This window comes from Octopus bimaculoides, chromosome 11 (assembly GCF_001194135.2).
Source record: "Octopus bimaculoides isolate UCB-OBI-ISO-001 chromosome 11, ASM119413v2, whole genome shotgun sequence".
Taxonomy (NCBI): Eukaryota; Metazoa; Mollusca; class Cephalopoda; order Octopoda; family Octopodidae; genus Octopus; species Octopus bimaculoides.
Window position 1 is genome coordinate 29,077,504 of NC_068991.1, and position 5,168 is coordinate 29,082,671.

Consider the following 5,168-nt stretch of genomic DNA (forward strand, 5'->3'; position numbering starts at 1 on the left):
TTTCTTTTCATCGCAAATATCATTCGAATATATAATCACAAATTTATTCATATGTCTTTCTAAATCTTTTCTTTTTTTTAGGTCAAATCAACCCGCCATATTGATCACATCTTGAAATACGGTGGAGAATATCTAAAATCTCCATGTCAAGAGAGTCGATTGTATGAATTTTTAATGATCGATGTATTGGTTCCTATATTTGCTGCAATATTATTTTTGATATATTTAATATATCTAAGTGTGAAAAAATGTTTCTCGTTTTGTTGCAAGAAAAAAACGAAGACTGACTAAAATAATTTCTTTGATAATTTCAAACAATGTAAAAAAATCACGGCAGATTTTTGGTGTATGTAAATGAAGGTTAAAAACATTTTATTTTAAAAAAAATCAATTGAAATTTGGAAATTTTCTGTAGATATATTTATGTGGTGTAGATTTTAAAGATTTACGTCATATAGTTTATTGTATTTTCTTTTTGCTTGAAACATTTTATAGAATCTCCGTATTAAACATAAACACTTTCACTGAAAACAACACGTGTCAAAGTACAGGGCCATTATTTTTCTTATAATCAAAAGAAGATGTTTAATCTGTTCTGTTTATCAAAATTTCTAATAAATTGCTTATTCATTTTGTAATAAATATATTCATTTTAAGCCCTTACTAGCTGTTATATTTTATTGTACAATATTTCCGTCTCCTTCCACTCTGTTTTCCTCGACGAAATTGTTAAGATTTCCTGCAACTTGTTATGTCATTTTCGTATAGAGAAGAATCCGCTTATATCAATTACTAAGTGAAGGTTTAAATGCTTTGTTGCAGTTTTAATTTTGATAGGCTTGACTCATTTTGAACAAAACTCTTTGTAGTTTTCGTTGGTGTGTTCAAAGTTAATCCACAGGCATAGTGTGTCATAGTATAGCGTGGGCAGACAGTCATAAAAGTTGTTTATGTTTATCAGAGGACAGCTTTCATGCGAAAAAGAGACTTCAACTGTGACCACTGTCTTTTTTACTTTTCGTTTGGTTGACTTAATATAGCGGGTCGGTAAAAGTGACCTATGGAATAAGTACCTTACTTTAAAAATAGTAAGTTCTGTGGTCCATTCGTTCGATTAAATGTTCGTCAAGGCAGTGTCACAGCATGACCGCAGTCTAATAACTGAAACAAGTAAAAAAAAAAAAAAATTAATTGGAAATTCCAATACATAACCACAATATTATCCTTTAAGTAATAATTACAGTTTACCTTACTTAATCTGTTTATTTTGTGAGGCCAGAAATTCAGGGGAAAATGAAGAATATGTTCATCAGTATATCGGCGCTATACAATGTTATTTTTTTTTTACCGATAGTTAATGGTAAAAATATTTTATACCTAGCATGGCCTTTCTATAGCCTCGTAAATCCAATGACTTCTGTAGCAAACGAATTATCAAAGTGTGAACACAATAACTATTTTATACTAAATAATAAAATCTCACTAAAACTTTCCAAAATGAGCAAAACATAAATATCCTTCAAATGGTCGAGATCACAGAATTTAGTAAAACCTTTTCTGACGCACAACAGAAAATAACATCAAAACAAATACATGTGATAAGAAGTGTGTTCACTTTGGTTCCTCTGATATGTGTTAGAATTCTAAAGGATGAGAAATGGATCGAATCATTGCGAGCGGTTAATGCCAGTTTAGCTGTTATTAATGGTCTATTTGCGGCAAATTTTCTTACAATAGCATCATATCAATTGTCAGTTCCATTTGTTCTCAGAGGATCTGAGATACTTCCTAGTCTTCATCGCATTCCAATGATTTGGAGTGTTTTCTCAAACAGTTTCGTCGGATCATCGAGCAAGATGATATATTCAAAAAAGATAATAAGTGCTTTGGCTGCCATCATAGACTAACCATTCCTCGTATTGGTGCACCTTCACACAGCGTTAAACTATATGCGAAAGACAAATCTATTTCATTCGCAGATGTTCTACATCAGGCACAAGTTTTTCTTATTGAAAAGGATATACTTCTAGATCATCCGCTACTACAACTTCCAAACATAAGGTACGTTGATGGTCTGGCTACAAAACGTTTGTTGCTTTTGAAGTATGAATTAATGAAATTCGTAAATGTGTCTACGAAAGGAATAGTTGTAGAGTCATTTGGCAGTAATATACAAAACGCATTGAAACAAACAAAACATCATTTTCTCATTGGAATATATGTATATTTCTATATAAGTGATTGAGTACCACAAAATGATCTGATTGGTCTTCCTAAAACTAAATTATTTCTTACTCATTGTGTAAATAGTGGCCAGTGTGAAGCTTTGTTCCATGGTGTGCCAATGCTGGGAATATCCTTATTTGGAAACCAGCATTATAACTCTGGTGACCAATGAAGGATATGGTTTGTTCCTAGATATATATAACTTTACTCCAGAAGAACTAATAGAGAAAATAAATGAACTGACGGAAACTAAAATATTCTTAGAAAATTAAAAGATCTGGTGAAATATTTCACTCTCGGCCCGAATATAAAGCGAAGAATTCAGCCCACTATATTGATCTCGTCTTGAAATATGGTGGAGAACGTCTAAAATCTCCTTGTCAAGAGAGTCAATTGTACGAATTTCCTATATTTGGAGTAACATTACTTTTGATATATTTGACCTGTGTAATTGGGACAAAATGTTGAACTATTTTTTGCAAGAAGAAAACGAAGATTGACTAAAATATGTTTTGGTAAGCTCAAATATGTAAATCATATTTTTTTTTTGTTTGATTTATGTAAATCAAGTTCTAACTGCAATAACCCAGGAAGCATACTTTGTCTTTTTTTTTTGTATATCCATATCTGATGATATGAAGAAAAATATTGCAACATAATGCAGCCGTTTGTCTCATGTAATGAGCCTACCCATGCCCTATATAACTGTTTCATTAATTTACTAATTGTTTCACAGCCTTTACAATTCATTGATAATATAAGTTTATTCTCAATATTTGCACAGCCACCTCACTGTCACTCTTATAATTAAAAATCAGAAATATTAATCTCATTTGTCCAATAATCAAATCAGAATTAATGTCCTTTTCACCTTTACCTCACGTCTAATTTCACATCGTTGAAATTTGAATTCTGTTTGCATTGCCATATCAAAGAACGGAACCGAAATCGTTGCTGTTTAAACACTTCTTACCTACACATATTAATAGATGAGCTCATGTATTTTTTCTTTATATCGTTATCATGATTATCATGATAATTATCATGATTATTATCATGAACATCATCATCATAATAATCATCATAAGCGTTCATGTTCTATGCTGGCATGAGTTAGAGGATTTAACAGCTACTACGAGACCCAAGGATTGAATCATGCGCTTCTATCTGTTTTAGCATGGTTTCCTAACGCAAATGCCCTTCCTAACGAAAACACCTTTATAGTGTGTACTGACCGCTCTTTTTCGTGCCACGTGCACTAGTGAGATGAAAATGCAGCTGGAAAATGATAACCTGGAGAGAGGCGGGTTTTATGCTAAAAGATGAGAAGTGAAAGTAAGACGAAAGGAGGCAGAACAGAACAGGCTTCTTGATGTAGTGAAACCACATGAGTATTCATATTTTATGAGATTGGGTGAAGGTGAGTGAGAGGAGTGGGGAAGAGATAAGATAGTGGTGATGGAGTGCCTGTGTCTACTCTCAAAGTAAAAGGTGAGTAGAAGCGAATGGAAGCAGTAGAACGGTAGAGCTAGCAAAAGCGAATGGGAGAATGAGTAATGGGAAGGAAGAGAGTGAATATAATTCTTTTCAACTCTAGGCACAGGGCCCGAAATTTTTGAGTAGAGGGTCAGTCGATTAGATCGAACCCAGTACGCAAGTGGTAAATTAATTTATCGACCACGAAAGGATGAATGGCAAAGTCGAACTCGGTGGAATTTGAACTCAGAAATACCAGTAAGCATTTCGGTCGGCGTGCTAACGTTTCTTATTTCTTTATTGTCCACAAGGGGCTAAACACAGAGGGAACAAACAAGGAGATTATCGACCCCAAAAGGATGAAAGGCAAAGTCGACCTCGGCGGAATTTGAACTCAGAACGTAATAGCATTTCGCCCGGCGTGCTAACGATTCTGCCAGCTCGCCGCTTTAGGGAGTGAATATAATGAAAGAAGAAGTGTTGAGTGGTTACGTAGGGGTGGAAGAGATTGTGTAGGGTGGTGGATGACGTAGTGAATGGTGGATAAGGGGTGAGGTTGACCAATTATGCATGGCGTGGGGAGGGGGAAGAGTAGCAGAATAGTAATGTTGATATGGTACACAGGGAAAGAAAGGGAGAGAATGAGAGAGAGAGAGAGAGAGAGAGAGAGAGAGAGAGAGAGAGAGAGAGAGAGAGAGAGAGAGATAAAGTGAAAGAGAGAGAGGGAGAGACATACAGGCAGACTGAGAGAAAGAGAGATGATTTGATAGGTTGTAAGATTGTGAGAAAAGGAGAAAGAGAGACAGCAGGCGTGCATAGAGTGGTTGAGAGATGTATGGTAGTGGAAGTGTGGTGAATTGGTGTGTCATGTGGGGTGGGGGCAATGTAAAGTGTGAATGAAGGAAACAGTATTAGAGATGAGGGATGCATGCTAAGTGTAACGGTTTCGGCTACTGAGAAAAAACCTTTTCCGCAAATGACCTCAACATTGGCATTTGTTTATATACATGTCCCCATCCATATGAATCACATGTCTATACCAGCGCAGTTTTCTTTCGTGTACACTACAACTGATTTCCCTTTTGTCCAGTTTTTCTATCTACACAAGTCTGCCCATGAGATTAAATAACAAAAAGCAAATATATATATGTAGTATGTATATATAAAACAAATAATGAATGAGTATATGCATATATACGTACAGGTATGTGCATACCTACGTCTACCTGTATATATAGGTGCATATCTGGGTACAGGACATTGCAAACAAAACGTAGACAAGAAAATAATAATAACCAGAGTACAGAAAACACACAAGCCACATAGAAAACATTTTCCTTCATCAGCTACCCCCATTTTAACACCGGCGTTTCGAAGAGTTGGGCAGGACGCATCGTTAAAACGGCTCTTCCCATGGACCGCGAATTAAATTTGTATACACAAATTAAACCTATATATATATATAT

General features: G+C 35.0%; 1 protein-coding gene across 1 annotated transcript in view; it reads left to right on the plus strand.

Annotated features, from left to right (window-relative positions):
• Positions 1-663, plus strand: part of LOC106873623 (UDP-glucuronosyltransferase 2A2) — an 11,716-nt gene extending 11,053 nt beyond the window's left edge. Inside the window, exon 2 of the mRNA XM_014921072.2 lies at positions 82-663. The gene's annotated coding sequence lies outside the window, so the exon portion shown is untranslated. The remainder of the gene's footprint in view (positions 1-81) is intronic.
• Positions 664-5,168: the final 4,505 nt, after the last annotated feature.